This window comes from Hyperolius riggenbachi, chromosome 7 (genome assembly GCF_040937935.1).
Source record: "Hyperolius riggenbachi isolate aHypRig1 chromosome 7, aHypRig1.pri, whole genome shotgun sequence".
NCBI lineage: Eukaryota > Metazoa > Chordata > Amphibia > Anura > Hyperoliidae > Hyperolius > Hyperolius riggenbachi.
The window spans coordinates 90,090,623-90,110,084 of NC_090652.1; the positions used below are offsets into that span (position 1 = coordinate 90,090,623).

The 19,462-nt window shown below is 44.1% G+C and overlaps 1 protein-coding gene across 2 annotated transcripts in view; it reads right to left on the bottom strand.

Annotated features, from left to right (window-relative positions):
* GRID2IP (Grid2 interacting protein) overlaps positions 1–19,462 on the bottom strand; it is a 300,286-nt gene that overhangs the window by 270,825 nt on the left and 9,999 nt on the right. For both annotated transcript variants that reach the window (XM_068244297.1, XM_068244296.1), the window contains exon 2: positions 18,343–18,499. The gene's annotated coding sequence lies outside the window, so the exon portion shown is untranslated. The remainder of the gene's footprint in view (positions 1–18,342; positions 18,500–19,462) is intronic.

A 19,462-nucleotide genomic window follows, 5' to 3' on the forward strand; every position in this document is an offset into this window, starting at 1 on the left:
TATTCAGCCCTCTTTAGTCTGAGTGCAGTCCGTTGCCCATAGACATTGCCTGATGAGTGCTAATAACTAAATAGAGTGCACCTGTGCGTAATCTAATGTCAGTACAAATACAGCTGCTCTATGACGGCCTCAGAGGTTGTCTAAGAGAATATAGGGAGCAACAACACCATAAAGTCCAAAGAACACACCAGACAGGTCAGGGATAAAGTTATTGAGAAATTTAAAGCAGGCTTAGGCTACAAAAAGATTTCCAAAGCCTTGAACATCCCACGGAGCACTGTTCAAGCAATCATTCAGAAATGGAAGGAGTATGGCACAACTGTAAACCTACCAAGACAAGGCCATCCACCTAAACTCACAGGCCGAACAAGGAGAGAGCTGATCAGAAATGCAGTCAAGAGGCCCATGGTGACTCTGGACGAGCTGCAGAGATCTACAGCTCAGGTGGGGGAATCTGTCCATAGGACAACTATTAGTCGTGCACTGCACAAAGTTGGCCTTTATGGAAGAGTTGGAAGAAGAAAGCCATTGTGAACAGAAAGGCATAGGAAATTGTGTTTGCAGTTTGCCACAAGCCATGTGGGGGACACAGCAAACATTATTATTATTTATTAGATTTATATAGCGCCAACATATTACGCAGCACTGTACAATAAATAGGATTACAGACAATGATAACAGGGGTGACAGAACAATACAGGTAACAGACCATAGATACAACAATACAGGTAATAGCAATAAGATACACAACACAATGCAGATAGTAGTACAATGCCAGATCATAAACTGGAATGGTAGTGGTAAAAAATTACCAGTTCCAAATTCTGGGTAAAGTGCACACAGTCAAGTATGATACACAAGGGGAGAGGGCCCTGCCAAAGGCTTACAATCTAGAGGGAGGGGTTGGTGACACGAAAGGAGGGGGTGCATCAAGAAGTTATTGGCAGAAAGGATTAGGGTAGTGTTGAGTTGATGTAGGCCTCCTTGAAGAAGTGAGTTTTGAGTGCTTTTTTGAAGGTGTTGAAGGTGGGAGCGAGCCTGATGGGCAGTGGGAGAGAGTTCCACAGGATAGGGGCAGCTCTAGTAAAGTCCTGCAGTCTGGCATGGGAGTGCGAGATGCGTGGGGTGGTTAAGAGGAGGTCGTTGGAGGAGCGAAGTGGACGGCCAGGTGTATATCTACTGACCAGGTCAGAGATGTAGGTTGGGCAGGACTTGTGTATGGATTTGTATGCCAAACATAGGATCTTGAAGCTGATTCTGCAGTGAATTGGAAGCCAATGAAGGGATTTGCGTAGGGGAGTTGTGGAGACAGAGCGGTGGGAGGAGAAGATGAGTCTGGCTGCTGCGTTCATGATGGATTTTAGGGGGGCGATGCGGTTTTGAGGAAGGCCTGACAAGAGGGAGTTGCAGTAGTCCAGGCGGGAGATGATGAGGGCATGGACAAGGAGTTTGGTAGTGTCTGGGGTCAGGAAAGGCCGGATCTTGGAGATGTTGCGTAAGTGGAAATAGCAGGCTCTAGCTACGGTTTGGATGTGGGAGGTGAAGGAGAGGGCCGAGTCCAGTGTGACACCCAGGCAGCGGGCTTGTGTGGTTGGATGAATGATTGTGCCATTGACAGTGACATAGAGGTCAGTGGGGGGTGAAGCAGCACGGGGCAGGAAGATTAGGAGTTCAGTTTTATCCAGGTTTAATTTTATGAACCTGGCAGACATCCAGGATGAAATAGCTGAGAGACCAGAGGATACCTTCTCCATGGTGGTGGTGGAGAGGTCAGTGGTATGGAGGTAAATCTGGGTATCATCTGCATATAGGTGATAGTTGAAACCCAGAGAGGAGAGGAGTTTTCCGATGGAGGCGGTGTAAATGGAATAAGGTGCTCTGGTCAGATGAGACCAAAATGGAACTTTATGTCCAAAATGCATAACGCTATGTGTGACGGTAAACTAACACTGCACATCACTCAGAACACACCATCCCCTCTGTCAAGTATGGTGGTGGCAGCATCATGCTCTGGGGGTGCTTCTCTTCAGCAGGGACAGGGAAGCTGGTCAGAGTTGATGGGAAGATGTATGGAGCCAAATACAGGGCAATCTTGGAAGAAAACATCTTGGAGTCTGCAAAAGACTTGAGACTGGGGCGGAGGTTCACCTTCCAGCAGGACAACAACCCTAAACATAAAGCCAGGGCAACAATGGAATGGTTTAAAACCAAACATATCCATGTGTTAGAATGGCCCAGTCAAAGTCCAGATCTAAATCCAATCGAGAATCTGTGGAAAGATCTGTAAACTGCTGTTCACAAATGCTGTCCATCTAATCTGACTGAGCTGGAGCTGTTTTGCAAAGAAGAATGGGCAAGGATTTCAGTCTCTAGATGTGCAAAGCTGGTAGAGACATACCCTAAAAGACTGGCAGCTGTAATTGCAGCAAAAGGTGGTTCTACAAAGTATTGACTCAGGGGGCTGAATAATCACGCACACCCCACTTTGCAGTTATTTGTAAAAAATGTTTGGAATCATGTATGATTTTCGTTCCACTTCTCACGTGTACACCACTTTGTATTGGTCTTTCACATGGAATTCCAATAAAATTGATTCATGCTTGTGGCAGTAATGTGACAAAATGTGGAAAACTTCAAGGGGGCCGAATACTTTTGCAAGCCACTGTATGCCTTTGAAGCTGTTAATTTAAAAAAGTACACTATAAAATACATACAGAATACAGTTTCACATTGTCTTGCAGAAGCGAACAAAGCCTTCCCTGAAAATATCATCTGGATGGCAGTAAATCTTGTTTCAAAATCAATCTACTGGTATCGATCTATTTATGTATCTATTGTTAATTTAGTATTATATAGCGCCGACATGTTCTGCAGCACCAGGGCTGTGGAGTCGGTACAAAAATCTTCCGACTCCAACTCCGACTCCTCAGTTTATGAAACCTTGACTCCGACTCCGGGTACCTAAAATGGCCCCGACTCCGACTCCTCGACTCCTTAGTCTAATACTTAACAGGGCTATGGATTTTTTACAAAAATCATCCGACTCAGACTCCTCAGTTTATGAAATCAACGACTCCCCAAAATTGCCCCGACTCCTCGACTCCAACTCCACAGCCCTGCGCAGCACTGTACAGAGTATATTGTCTTGTTACTTAACCACTTGAGGACCACAGTCTTTCTACCCCTTAAGGACCGGCCACTTTTTTTCCATTCAGACCACTGCAGCTTTCACGGTTTATTGCTCGCTCATACAACCTACCACCTAAATGAATTTTGGCTCCTTTTCTTGTCACTAATAAAGCTTTCTTTTGGTGCTATTTGATTGCTCCTGCGATTTTTACTTTTTATTATATTCATCAAAAAAGACATGAATTTTGGCAAAAAAATGATTTTTTTAATTTTCTGTGCTGACATTTTTCAAATAAAGTAAAATTTCTGTATACATGCAGCGCGAAAAATGTGGACAAACATGTTTTTGATAAAAAAAAAACCCATTCAGTGTATATTTATTGGTTTGGGTAAAAGTTATAGCGTTTACAAACTATGGTGCAAAAAGTGAATTTTCCCATTTTCAAGCATCTCTGACTTTTCTGACCCCCTGTCATGTTTCATGAGGGGCTAGAATTCCAGGATAGTATAAATACCCCCCAAATGACCCCATTTTGGAAAGAAGACATCCCAAAGTATTCACTGAGAGGCATAGTGAGTTCATAGAAGATATTATTTTTTGTCACAAGTAAGCGGAAAATGACACTTTGTAAGGAAAAAAAAAAAAAAAAAAAGTTTCCATTTCTTCTAACTTGCGACAAAAAAAAATGAAATCTGCCACGGACTCACCATGCCCCTCTCTGAATACCTTGAAGGGTCTACTTTCCAAAATGGGGTCATTTGTGGGATGTGTTTACTGTCCTGACATTTTGGGGGGTGCTAAATTGTAAGCACCCCTGTAAAGCCTAAAGGTGCTCATTGGACTTTGGACCCCTTAGCGCAGTTAGGCTGCAAAAAAGTGCCACACATGTGGTATTGCCGTACTCAGGAGAAGTAGTATAATGTGTTTTGGGGTGTATTTTTACACATACCCATGCTGGGTGGGAGAAATATCTCTGTAAATGACAATTTGTTAATTTTTTTTACACACAATTGTCCATTTACAGAGATCTTTCTCCCACTCAGCATGGGTATGTGTAAAAATACACCACAAAACACATTATACTACTTCTCCTGAGTACGGCGATACCATATGTGTGGCACTTTTTTGCACCCTAACTGCGCTAAAGGGCCCAAAGTCCAATGAGTACCTTTAGGATTTCACAGGTCATTTTGAGAAATTTCGTTTCAAGACTACTCCTCACGGTTTAGGGCCCCTAAAATGCCAGGGCAGTATAGGAACCCCACAAATGACCCCATTTTAGAAAGAAGACACCCCAAGGTATTCCGTTAGGAGTATGGTGAGTTCATAGAAGATTTTATTTTTTGTCAAAAGTTAGCGGAAAATGACACTTTGTGAAAAAACACAATTAAAATCAATTTCCGCTAACTTGTGACAAAAAATAAAATCTTCTATGAACTCGCCATACTACTAACGGAATACCTTGGGGTGTCTTCTTTCTAAAATAGGGTCATTTGTGGGGTTCCTATACTGCCTTGGCATTTAAGGGGCCCTAAACCGTGAGGAGTAGTCTTGAAACGAAATTTCTCAAAATGACCTGTGAAATCCTAAAGGTACTCATTGGACTTTAGGCCCTTTAGCGCAGTTAGGGTGCAAAAAAGTGCCACACATGTGGTATCGCCGTACTCGGGAGAAGTAGTACAATGTGTTTTGGGGTGTATTTTTACACATACCCATGCTGGGTGGGAGAAATAACTCTGTAAATGGACAATTGTGTGTAAAAAAATCAAAAGATTGTCATTTACAGAGGTATTTCTCCCACCCAGCATGGGTATGTGTAAAAATACACCCCAAAACACATTATACTACTTCTCCCGAGTACGGCAATACCACATGTGTGGCACTTTTTTGCACCCTAACTGCGCTAAAGGGCCCAAAGTCCAATGAGTACCTTTAGGATTTCACAGGTCATTTTTGTTTCAAGACTACTCCTCACGGTTTAGGGCCCCTAAAATGCCAGGGCAGTATAGGAACCCCACTAATGACCCCATTTTACAAAGAAGACACCCCAAGGTATTCCGTTAGGAGTATGGTGAGTTCATAGAAGATTTTATTTTTTGCCACAAGTTAGCGGAAATTGATTTGAATTGTTTTTCTTCACAAAGTGTCATATTCCGCTAACTTGTGACAAAAAATAAAATCTTCTATGAACTCACCATACTCCTAACGGAATACCTTTGGGTGTCTCCTTTCTAGAATGGGGTCATTTGTGGGGTTCCTATACTGCCCTGGCATTTTAGGGGCCCTAAACCGCGAGGAGTAGTCTTGAAACTAAATGTCGCAAAATGACCTGTGAAATCCTAAAGGTACTCATTGGACTTTGGGCCCCTTAGCGCACTTAGGGTGTAAAAAAGTGCCACACATGTGGTACCGCCGTACTCAGGAGAAGTAGTATAATGTGTTTTGTGGTGTATTTTTACACATACCCATGCTGGGTGGTAGAAATATCTCTGTACATGACAATTGTTTGATTTTTTTTACACACAATTGTCCATTTACAGAGAGATTTCTCCCACCCAGCATGGGTATGTGTAAAAATACACCCCAAAACACATTATACTACTTCTCCTGAGTACGGCGATACCACATGTGTGACACTTTTTTTGCAGCCTAGGTGCGCTAAGGGGCCCAACGTCCTATTCACAGGTCATTTTGAGGCATTTGTTTTCTAGACTACTCCTCACGGTTTAGGGCCCCTAAAATGCCAGGGCAGTATAGGAACCCCACAAGTGACCCCATTTTAGAAAGAAGACACCCCAAGGTATTCCATTAGGTGTATGGCGAGGTCATCGAAGATTTTATTTTTAGTCACAAGTTAGTGAAAAATGACACTTTGTGAAAAAAAACCAATAAAAATCAATTTCCGCGAACTTTTGACAAAAAATTCAATCTTCTATGAACTCCTCATACACCTAACAGAATACCTTGGGGTGTCTTTTTTCTAAAATGGGGTCACTTGTGGGGTTCCTATACCGCCCTGGCATTTTACGGGCCCAAAACCGTGAGTAGTCTGGAAACCAAATGTCTCAAAATGACTGTTCAGGGGTATAAGCATCTGCAAATTTTGATGACAGGTGGTCTATGAGGGGCCGAATTTTGTGGAACCGGTCATAAGCAGGGTGGCCTTTTAGATGACAGGTTGTATTGGGCCTGATCTGATGGATAGGAGTGCTAGGGGGGGTGACAGGAGGTGATTGATGGGTGTCTCAGGGGGTGATTAGAGGGGAAAATAGATGCACTCAATGCACTGGGGAGGTGATCAGAAGGGGGTCTGAGGGGGATCTGAGGGTTTGGCCGAGTGATCAGGAGCCCACACGGGGCAAATTAGGGCCTGATCTGATGGGTAGGTGTGCTAGGGGGTGACAGGTAGTGACAGGAGGTGATTGATGGGTGTCTCAAGGTGTGATTAGTGGGGGGAATAGATGCAAGTAATGCAATGGCGAGGTGATCAGGGCTGGGGTCTGAGGGTGTGGGCGGGTGATTGGGTGCCCTAGGGGCAGATGGGGGTCTAATCTGATGGGTAGCAGTGACAGGGGGTGATTGATGGGTAATTAGTGGGTGTTTAGACTAGAGAACAGATGCAATGCACTTGGGAGGTGATCTGACTGCGGGTCTGCAGGCGATCGGATGGTGTGGGTGGGTGATCAGATTGCCCGCAAGGGGCAGGTTAGGGGCTGATTGATGGGTGGCAGTGACAGGGGGTGACAGGGGGTGATTGATGAGTGATAGGTGATTGGCAGGTGATTGACAGGTGATCAGTGGGTTATTACAGGGAAGAACAGATGTAATTAATGCACTGGCGAATTGATAAGGGGGGGTCAGAGGGCAATCTGAGCGTGTTGGCGGGTGATTGGGTGCCCGCAAGGGGCAGATTAGGGTCTGATCTGATAGGTAAAAGTGACAGGTGGTGATAGGGGGTGATTGATGGGTAATTAGTGGGTGTTTAGAGGAGAGAATAGATGTAAACAATGGATTTGGGAGGTGATCTGATGTCGGATCTGCGGGCGATTTATTGGTGTGGGTGGGTGATCAAATTGCCTGCAAGGGGCAGGTTAGGGGCTGATTGATGGGTGGCAGTGACAGGGGGTGATTGATGGGTGATAGGTGATTGGCAGGTGATTGACAGGTGATCAGTGGGTTATTACAGGGAAGAACAGATGTAATTAATGCACTGGCGAATTGATAAGGGGGGGTCAGAGGGCAATCTGAGCGTGTTGGCGGGTGATTGGGTGCCCGCAAGGGGCAGATTAGGGTCTGATCTGATAGGTAAAAGTGACAGGTGGTGATAGGGGGTGATTGATGGGTGATTGATGGGTAATTAGTGGGTGTTTAGAGGAGAGAATAGATGTAAACAATGGATTTGGGAGGTGATCTGATGTCGGATCTGCGGGCGATCTATTGGTGTGGGTGGGTGATCAGATTGCCCGCAAGGGGCAGGTTAGGGGCTGATTGTTGGGTGGCAGTGACAGGGGGTGATTGATGGGTGATTGATGGGTGATTGACAGGTTATCAGGGGGGATAGATGCATACAGTACACAGGGGGGGGGGGGTCTGGGGGGGGGTCCTGGGGAGAATCTGAGGGGTGGGGGGGGTGATCAGGAGAGGGCAGGGGGCAGGGGGGGAGATAAAAAAAAAATAGCGTTGATAGATAGTGACAGGGAGTGATTGATGGGTTATTAGGGGGGTGATTGGGTGCAAACAGGGGTCTGGGGGGTGGGCAGGGGGGGGTCTGAGGGGTGCTGTGGGCGATCAGTGGGCGGGGGGGGGGCAGATCAGTGTGTTTGGGTGCAGACTAGGGTGGCTGCAGCCTGCCCTGGTGGTCCCTCCGACACTGGGACCACCAGGGCAGGAGGCAGCCTGTATAATACACTTTGTATACATTACAAAGTGTATTATACACTTTGTAGCGGCGATCGCGGGGTTAACATCCCGCCGGCGCTTCCGTATGGCCGGCGGGATGTTACGGCGGGTGGGCGGAGCCAGTTGCCGGGGGAAGCGCGCGTCATCAATGACGCGATCGCTCCCCCGGCATAGGAAAAGGACGCAACGCCCTAAGGCGTATTGCGGTCCTTAAGGCATCCACTTTGCCGCCGCCCATGGGCTGTGGGCGGTCGGCAAGTGGTTAATTGTCCCTCAGAGGGGCTCACAATCCTTACCACAGTCATATGTCTATGTATGTATTCTCGAATTATTCACTGCGCATACTTCAATCCCTGTAGAATCATAAAAAGCATATAGTGCCCAGTACTGTTTGTATCAGGCTAATGCTAACACCTCGTGACGCACACCTGGGGGTAGTGCCACCACCCTATGAGAGGAATGCAGGGAATGTAACAGGTCCCCCCTCTGTGCCCGCACTCACCGAAAGAGCGTCTTGCTCTATTGCATATCACACCATACTGCCTTGCCAGCCAAGGAGATTGAAGCAGATGATGAAGACGTATCCATTTATTAAAATACAGGCATCCAGCAGGCTTACAGTACAACGGACGCAAGTGCCAGCTCCACCGCGGATGATACAGAGCCACTCGCTCCTACTGCTTGTCCTGCTTCCGGGTGACGTCAATGCGCTCCTCCGACTCCGCCCTACGCGTTTCGTCACGCTCCGTGACTCATTCAGGGGCTCATTCAGCCCCTGAATGAGTCACGGAGCGTGACGAAACGCGTAGGGCGGAGTCGGAGGAGCGCATTGACGTCACCCGGAAGCAGGACAAGCAGTAGGAGCGAGTGGCTCTGTATCATCCGCGGTGGAGCTGGCACTTGCGTCCGTTGTACTGTAAGCCTGCTGGATGCCTGTATTTTAATAAATGGATACGTCTTCATCATCTGCTTCAATCTCCTTGGCTGGCGAGGCAGTATGGTGTGATATGCAATAGAGCAAGACGCTCTTTCGGTGAGTGCGGGCACAGAGGGGGGACCTGTTACATTCCCTGCATTCCTCTCATAGGGTGGTGGCACTACCCCCAGGTGTGCGTCACGAGGTGTTAGCATTAGCCTGATACAAACAGTACTGGGCACTATATGCTTTTTATGATTCTACAGGGATTGAAGTATGCGCAGTGAATAATTCGAGTATTGTTGAGCAAGGTGGAGTGAACCTATCTGTAATTGCGATCCCCTGACTTTGTGAGTGTGGTAATCCAGTGGAGCGCAGTATTCTTTTAAAGAAGATCTATGTATGTATTGTTTAGTGTATGTATCACAATCTACAGCCAATTTAGGGGAAGCCAATTTTCTGTATGTGGGAGGAAACCGAAATGCCCAGAGGAAACCCACACAGACAAGGAGAGTACATACAAACTCCTTGCAGATAGTGCCCTGGTTAGGATTCAAACTGGGGACCCAGCTCTGCAAGGCGAAAGTGCTAACCACTACACCCCTGTGCTGTCCCGCGCTGATAGATATCCATCTATCTTTCAGTATTACAGGTGCCTTTCCAGATATGCAAACTAACCATGCCATGTGTACTAAAGCACTCCAATACCATCACAGATTCTGGTTTTTGAACTTAAATGATAGCAAGAATTATCTTTAGCCCAGAGGATGTGGCCTCCATGATTTCCAAAAATGATCATATCTCGATATATTGGTTTACAGGACAGTTTCTCAGCTGCGTGCGCTAGGCTTCAAATCTCAAATTCAAAATTAAGAAAAAAAAAATTGCTCCAAAACGGCAAAACGAGAACAACAACATCAGAAATCCCATCATGCTTTGCATAGGCACAGGGGAAAAATGCCCGGGCAGTTTTCTTCTGTGCAGCTAAAAATGAGGTTTTGGTAAGAAAAACAAGGTTCTGATGCTGAGAAACTGTTAAAAAAACACCAAGCCTTTTCAGTGTTGCTAAGTAGATTTTTAGTCTGGAGGTTCACTTTAAGACTTAACTTGTGGCACCCAGCAACACAAAAAACAGTACATGGTGCACTATTTCAGTTTTACAAAACTGCAGCAATCCAGGGATAGGCACGGTTGTCTTTACAGTATAAAAATGTAATTTTATACTTTTGCCAGTAGTTCCCCTTTAAATAACAATTGTTTAAACAAATGAACATTTGAGAGAGGACTATAAAAATCTTGCATCACTCCAAGTACAGACTGCAAAACAATTCTGCTCGGCTGGCAGATCTCTTGCAGAACATGGGGTTAATTGAGCATTTATAAAATAGGCACGTTTTGTCACAAGCCCTAAATTATAAACAGATTCCTCTGAAGTGCACAATGCTTGTTGAAAGTCTCCGCTGTAGTGGGGACCTCATCTAAGGACACCTGAATTGTGTTCTCTGCTCCATTGTCACTGGCATTCTTGTGGCAGTCTGCAGCACAGGTAACGTGAGAGGACGGAGATGTCACTCTTAGATAACGGACTCGGGTGTCCTGACACTCGCATGCAACGCTAAGTGTCACTGCTCATTAAGAAGGAAATGTAATAGTGGTACCTGGAGGCACTATACTAATAAACTATGTCTATGAGGAAGGCTCACCTATATGTTATCAATAGTGCTCAGGAATTTTCCTGTAAATTGACCTGAGAGATCAAAGCATACCTGGGAATTTTCAGGCAGCGCTAAATGCAAATAAATGATGGGGAAAAAGCATAAGTGTGCCATGGCCAAAGTGGGTGTGCTAACATACAGGTCCACTGTAGCTTGCCCCAGCTTCCCAGTGCAACACTTGGAGTATACAGGTTTTCCAATGACCCCCCTCATACTAGGTGCCACAGCTCCCATAGCGGGGCCCAGCCTTTAAGAACCTCTGAAGTGTGTCTGCTGTTTTACAGTGCCCTGAAAGTGTCCTGGAGACAATAAAAAAAAAAAATGATACATATGTGGGGCTTCCTCCAGCCCTCTTCAGGCTGATCACACACTCACAGTCTTCCCCCGCCACCTCGATCCTCTGCTGGGCGGGCCGGTAATTCCTTCACTTGGCGCATGCACAGTCTGGCCGCACGCACTCCTGTTGCTGGGAAGGTTCAGCATGCAGGCGCACAGTAACCCTGCGAGAACACCAACGCATGAGCAGTAAGCCAGAGCCACTAGTGATTCTGTGCATGCACGGCTGTGCTTGTAACAGGAGAGGAGCATGGCACTGATGTGGAGGTAGGCCGCACTGAATAAGGGGGGACATCAGAATACAGAGGGAAGCCTCAATAGGATCCTGAGGCTTTCCTCTCTTTTTGAATCCAAACTTCAGTTCAGGTTCCCTTTTAAGAGTACTCAGTATTAAAGCTCGATATTGCTCGCTCCCCTCCGTGCTTGTGCATGGCTGCACTGCGCAGGCACAAAGTATGGCTTGCGCAGTAACACAGAACCACTTGTGCATGGCTTTTCTTCTGTGCATAAGTGGTTCCGTGATACTGCGCAGGCCATTCTTAGCATCTGCACAGTGCAACCGCACTTGTACACAGAGAGGAACGTGGAAGCAAAGATGAAGAGCGTCCCGGCTGTCAGAGGGGTCGTGGGTTCTCCCCTACTGATGTAAGTACATAACTTTTTCTTTTTATCCCTACAGGTATACGGTAAGATTTTCCAACATATCCTATCACACTTTCTATAAAACAAAATAACTGTTTAAAATCATTTGTAAACTAATCAGAAGCGTCCGACAGGTTTGCTCAAAGTTCTCGAACTGGCTTAAAAATCCATACGTGTTCTTTCCTTTAGCAGAGACATAATTAACTCGTTTTTTGCAGTCTGCTAGTTTCCAGTGTCTGGATATATATGCTATTTTAGATGCCAGCGGAATATTGGAATTGACATGCTTAATGACGGCAGTAAATTATTGATCTCAAAAGTTAAACATTGCCAAAGTGGGTGATAATGAAATATTTATAAACGTTACCTCATTAATTAGCTTGAATGTCTCTTTCTAGAAATATGCAACTTTAGGGAAAGTCTATATGCTTTTATGGCACGGGCTCCTTGGCAGTTTCTCCAACATAAAGAGGAAGCCTGAGGATTCTTCCAAGAAAGTTTAAGGAGGAACTCTAACCAAGGCTTGAACTTCAATCCAATCAGTAGCTGATACTCCCTTTCTCACAGGAAATCTTTACCTTTTCTGGAATAAATCATCAGTGGGTCTTTATGGCTGATATATTGTTGCAAAACCCCTCCCACTGTGTGATGTTATGATCATGGTCCTGACAATTTCTTGTCTGTGAACCTTGTGGCATTCTGGGAAATCACAGCTTTTTCCAAGTGCCAAGCAACGTGTGTGTGTGTGTAGTGTGTAGTGTGTAGTGTGTGGTGTGTGGTGTGTGGTGTGTGGTGTGTGTGTGTGTGTGTGTGTGTGTGTGTGTGTGTGTGTGTGTGTGTGTGTGTGTGTGTGTGTGTGTGTGTGTGTGTGTAAAACAGCCTTTTAGCCTATCACTTTGTTAGAGGGGTGTGGTTATAGAGAATGGCAGTTGGTGAAGTTTTTTTACCATGTCTTCCAGTAGTAAAGATGATGATGTACAGGCTGATTGTGGATCAAACAATATAAACAAATTACATGGCGAATATATCATCCATTGATCCCTCTTTGCAATGTAATGATTTTTTTTCTTCCCCCTTTCCGCTCATTCCTTGTTAAGGCTATGGTCATAGTAGAGGAAAAAATGTGTGCATCTATAAGCACTGTGGCATGCATGTACTTTTATTCTAAATTTATCTTATTTACACTAAAGGTGCGCTAGTAGGATGGCTATAAACATCCATATTGCAATAAGTGACTAAAGCAAACATGAACTGAAAATAAATTCAAAAGATTATCAATTGTATGTATAGTAGAGAATAATATAAAACTTTACTGCTGTCTCATTCTTTTTTGTTACCTTTTTTCACATTTTAGTGTGATGTAAAATCTGGTTCAATCAGCTCCCAACAAAAGAAATAATTAGCTTTGAGCTTTTCAGCAGTCTGGTGTTATTAGGATTGTTTGCTCAGCCAGATAAAAGTGTTGACTTCTATTTACTATTGAGGAGAGGCGTGACTGCAGAGGAAACACCTGTTGGGGGAAGTGAGTCAAACGACTTGTATATATGAACTAAGAAAACAAAAGAAACAAACTCCCCATATAAGGTAATATAAACTCAGATACCTATCTGAAATAATTACCGCAATGGCCCATACTGCATTTAACACATGATCTTTATTAAGGGAATGAACAATTAAAAACAAGGCATGGCCCCTGAAACCCCCTCCCCACACATATAAATATAAGTTAGTACCACCAATTTGGCACACTGTCCAAGTAAAAGTCACATAAAATTATGATCCTCTTGATACTTTATTCAGGTCCATTTTGGTATTTTCCTGGACAATGTGACACAAAAACAAACATATATGTTGCAAACTGTATCCATAAGGTTCAAAAATATTTGCTGGACATCCTAATATGGTTGCAACATTTTTTATCTTCATGTTGGTTTACACGTATGCTAGAGTCACATACACTGCCCATCGATAGCTGTGGTTCCTCTGTGAGACAGACGATGCAGCTGCGGCGGCGAACAACACCGCCACCGCAGCTGCCTCCATCCGTCCTCCCGGAGTCTAGGACGCCGAGGACGGAACGTTCATTTACTCAAGCGGGCGCGTGCACAGACGGGACCCTTAATGCATGGAGGAAGCCCGTCAGCTGACCTGCTGGTCGGCTGACGTCAGAGGAGTCCCACGGCGCCCAGGATTGGCTGATTCTGAGGGGCGTGCCAGTGGGGTCTCCTCTGCTTCTTAAGCCTCCGGGCTTCATTCAGAGGTTGTCTGTTGTCGTGAATACCTCGTGTGTTAGCGCTCAGACCTTAGACTAGATCCCAGGTGTTGAAATCAAGGACTTCACACCCAGACTAGGATATTGTTTATATTGTACTGATTTCCTGTGTATGACTCTTGGCTAAACTCTGACTCTGATCTCGCTTTCTGATTCTGTACTTCCGCCATTCTGTCTTAAAGTTGCTGAACCTCTGCCTGATTACCAACTCCTCTCCTGCCTCACGATTCTGTACCGATACTTACCTCTCTGTTGCTGAACCTCTGCCTGATTACCGATTACTCTCCTGCCTCAAGATTCTGTACCGATACTTACCTCTCTGTTGCCGAACCTTGCCTGTCAGACCATTCTACTCACCAGTGGGCCCTCGCCACTGGTGAGGTGCTAGCTCCACCAGCTCCTCTGGTGAAGTTATTCTTTAGTGCAGTACTGTTTGCGTTTTCTGCTCCTAGGCTGCAGAACAGTCTGAATCACCTGCTTCTCAGGCGATCATTAGTGCAGTACTGTTTGTATCTCCTGCTCCTAGGCTGCAGTACAGTCTGAGTCACCCGCTCCTCGGGTGATCACTCGGCTGCAGTACACTCTGAATCACCCGCTCCTCGGGAAATTCGGTCTCTTCAGTATTGTATCTCCGGCTTGCTGGAGCTTGAACCCTATTACATGGTCAGTGTACCGATAGTACCTCACCAGCCCCTCTGGTGAGGTCTCATAAAACTATTAAAGTTACGGTTGCACCAAACACTACACACTCAGCTCTTTGTGTTGCTATACTGGTATTATTGGTGATTCTGCAGATCACACATAATCAGGTATAGCGTCTGCATTATTGGTGATTCTGCAGATCACCAAATAATCAGACATATGAGTTGCGACACCCTACCGTTACACTCTGATACTTTATTCAGGGCCATTGTGGTGCTTTTCTGGACAGTGTGACACAAGCATCTATTTGTTGTGAATTTACTTTCAATAGGACCACGCATATTGCCTATTGATAGGAATTTTCGACTCCATGTGCCACATACACTGTCCATCAACGGTTATACCTTATTATTGGCATTGTGCCTATGACCACGATGTGACTTTTACTCGGACAGTGTGGCAAAGGTCGCTGTGGATTATCGTATATTTATATGTGTAGGAAGGGGGTTTCAGGAGCCATGCCCTGTTTTGAATTGTTCATTCCCTTAACTAGTTCCCTACCCTGGTCATTTTTACAGTTCAGCTCAACTCTGATTACTTTGGCAATAACTTTATCAATAATTATCACAACTAAATGAACTATGTATTGTTTTTTTCAGGACAAATTAGGCTTTTCTATGTCTGATATTTATTTTTAGTAATTACCTTATCTTCTATGCATTTTAAAAGGAAAATAAGGTAAAAAGTGAAAAAATACACAATTTATCCACTTTCATACATTGTAGCTTTAATGTAAACAGTTCTATTGTACATTAACCACTTTGAATACCTTGCTTTGCTTATCTACTCCCCACAAAACTTCATCTGAAGCTCAGGGGAGTAAATATGCGTACTTGTGGTAAACAGTGTGCTGTATGCCCAATAAGCTATCTGATTATGTATATAGGGTATCATTTTAACCGTGACAAGTGAGAGAATAGATTTTGTGTTGTTTGACAACTGAGAGCTAAGTCATGTGATTGTTTTTTACCGGAAAACTGAATGAAAAGCAATAAAACTGTTATTTTCATGTACTCTATACCCCTAAATAAATACTTGTAAAAAAAACAAAAGTGACAGCATTGAAAAGAGAATACATAGTTACCCTAGGGACTTAGCTTTTAAAATATGTATGCCATGAGAGTGTAGTACTGTTAATCATGAAGATAAGGGCTTTTAATTACTGATAGAGTACAATGAGAAAACAAAAAACACAAACCAGAAACTAATATATTATCGCCATACATTGTACTAGGAACATTATTTAAATGTTGAGATAACCAGGACAAATTAGCAAATACAATATGTGGGTTTTACCTATGGTAACATTGTTTATTTAAAAACTATAGTGGATGGAAATGGAGAAATAGTGTATTTTTTCTTTTTTTTTTCTAATTTTTCCCTTTAAAATGCACAGATAATAACATAATTACTAAAAGCAAATATCACCCTCACAAAACATAATTTGTGGCAAAAAAAACAAGATATAGATCATTTACATCTGATGAGTAGCAATAAAGTTATTGGTGAATGATGGGAGGAGCGCTGAAATGTGAAAATTGCTCTGGTTTTTAAGCAAAAAACCCTGTGGTGCTGAAGTGGTTAAACTCACACTTTATTTGCCTACCCCTCCTGTTTATTTAAAGAAAACCTGTACTGAAAAAAAGTTCCCCTGGGGGGTACTCACCTCAGTAAGGGGAAGCCTCTGGACCCTATCGAAGCTTCCCCCGTCCTCCTGTGTCTCACGGTGGTCTCGCTGCAGCCCCCCGGAACGCACAGGCAACAATTTGTCGAGCTGTGCAATATTTACCTTTTCTGTCTCCAGCGGGGGCGCTGTTGTGGCTCTTCTGATGGAGATTGGCGGAAATAGCCAACCTCCGTCGGGTCCGCTCTACTGCGCAGGAGACTTGCGCCTGCGCAGTACAGCGGCCTGACGGAGATTGGCTATTTTCGCCTATCTTTGTGGGAAGAGCGGATACTGCGCCTGCGCTGGAGCCAAGAGGTAAATATTCACAACGCCGCCACTGCGGGAGGATTTTCACCGCCGCCATGGGACAGAGGAGGACGGGGGAAGCCTCAATAGGATCCGGAGGCTTCCCCCACCCGAGGTGAGTACCCCCCAGGGGAGTTCTTTTCATCACAGATTTTCTTTAAACAGTTCATGTGCTTTAATAATGTATTAGATGTAACAATTAAGTAATAAACAACAAGTGTCAGCGCCAAGGCAAAAGGCGACCGCAGCCGAGAAGGACAATATCCAAAAGTCCACACAAGCAATGAATATATAAAGTCAGCGCAGGTCTATAGTAATACAGCTTTCGTCATTTTCTGGTATACAGGATCTTCGAACAAAAAGGTAAAGAAGCAAGGCTTACCAGATTCCAACAACCCACATTATAAGGTTGTAAACGAGTTTAATAGATGGTCCGCAGAACTTTCAAATGGTGTCGTTTCACCAGCGATGTTGCACACCACAGATTCCTCCGGAATATATTAGATATCCTGAGGTCGCAGAGACTCGCCAAAAAGGAGTCCAATAGGATAGTGACATGAAAGAGATGTACGGCACATCTAAGTGTAAACCGTCTTTATTACATAACAAGTAAAACAATTTAAAAACAAGGATAAAAGAAACTCACATACGGGGCCCGTGCACTGGGAACCCCCGAAAAAGTAGCGCGCATAAAATGGTCAATAGAAGACCTCAAATAAAATGGTGCCGCCTGTCGCCTTCCTGACCGGTTTCGCAATCTTGCGTCATCCCCTGCTGACGCAAGATTGCGAAACCGGTCGGGAAGGCGACAGGCGGCACCATTTTATTTGAGGTCTTCTATTGACCATTTTATGCGCGCTACTTTTTCAGGGTTCCCAGTGCACAGGCCCCGTATGTGAGTTTCTTTTATCCTTGTTTTTAAATTGTTTTACTTGTTATGTAATAAAGACGGTTTACACTTAGATGTGCCGTACATCTCTTTCATGTCACTATCCTATTGGACTCCTTTTTGGCGAGTCTCTGCGACCTCAGGATATCTAATATATTCCGGAGGAATCTGTGGTGTGCAACATCGCTGGTGAAACGACACTATTTGAAAGTTCTGCGGACCAGCTATCAAACTCATTTACAACCTTATAATGTTGGTTGTTGGAATCTGGTAAGCCTTGCTTCTTTACCTTTTTGTTCGAAGATCCTGTATACCAGAAAATGACGAAAGCTGTATTACTATAGACCTGCGCTGACTTTATATATTCATAACAATTAAGTAGTGTATACAATCTGCTACTGTCTGCTCCTGGAATGTGTACTTTACACTTGTTTACTAATTAACTCTGCTATTGAATTCCCTGGAACAAGGAGAGTGGTTTGCTGTCATTCCTTTACAACTCTGTAGCAATGTTATCAGGTCAGAGATAAACAGTGTTATCTAAGATTTTGTAGGGAGGAGAGTGCAGACTTATATTCACGTCACAGGGACCGGAAGTGGTTAATAAAGATCATGTGTTATATACTGTATGGGCCATTGGGGTAATTATTTCAGATAGGTATCTAAGTTAATATTACCTTATATGGGGAGTCTGTTTCTTCTGTTTTGCAGCTTCATACTACTGGCCATGCACAGACTGTACTTGCATGTGTACTACAGTCGTGTTTGTGCATAGATTGGAGCATCCAGAGGCTTCACACTACTTGGGTAGGTTTCAGTCTTAAAAAACAAAAAAGTTTTTAATACAATCACACCTCTAATACACCCACCTTTCAGCAGCCCCCACTATGATTTGACATGATGCGAGCGTAAGGTGTTACTGAGTCACATAATAGACGATGTAAAAAAAAATCCATTCCACACTTGCTATGTCACAGGATAATATCCGCACTGGAGATGCCTTGTTCTATCAGGCCCCGTATGTCTCTGCAAGGAAAAATTAAAGTAATTGTAATTAGATGCACACTTCATGCCTAATTAACCAATAGCTGACCCATTCTCCACTTAGGCAATTTTCCACTTAGCAATTAGCTCATCAGCACACTATCACTCAAAGACACCTTTTTTTAGGCAGCATAGTTTTACCAGCAATGGAGAAGTTCATTGCTCCATGCCTAAAGCTACGTACTATTAGACAACTAGCATTCGGAACAACAGATAATTAGCAAATGAACGAGCGTTGGCAGCCTGGAATGAACAATCTCATACAATATATACAGACTGGCTATATGTTCAAATGATTGATCAGTAATAAGTAATGTGCGTGCATACAGAAGCAATCTCATAGTTTGATGGGTGAGGATTCTGCTCATGCGCGCAATGCTCGTTATCTAAGGATGATCGGTCATTCATCGTTAGTCTTTTAAATCCTTTAAAAGTCTGAGTACACAGGTCCTAAAGCTACATTAACAGTGTAGCCACGTTGCTTGTAAAAGCAGGTGCGGAAAAGTCAAGCTGCATGTTGCAGGACCATTGTGTCACATACAGAGTATGAAAAGTATGCTTCACTGCCACTGTTAACCACTCCATGACCAAGCCAATTTTCCCAATTCTGCTATGCTTTTACTTAAAGGACCACTATTGCAAAAATTAAAAGTAGGCAGTTAAAATCTGACAGAACTGGCAGGTTTTGGGCCAGTCTATCTCCTCATGGGGGATTACCAGGGTTTTCTTTGTTTTCAACAGCATTTCCTGAACAGCAGTTTAACTGCCAAAATTGTAAGATACCAGCCAGTCTCCCTACTCACTTGCACACTATTTTGTCAGTTAGAGTTTGCAACTGCTGTTCAGGAAATGCTGTTCAAGACAATGAAAACTCTGAGAATCCCCCATGAGGAGATGGACAGGCCCAAAATCTGTCGGTTCTGTCAGATTTTAACTGCTTACTTT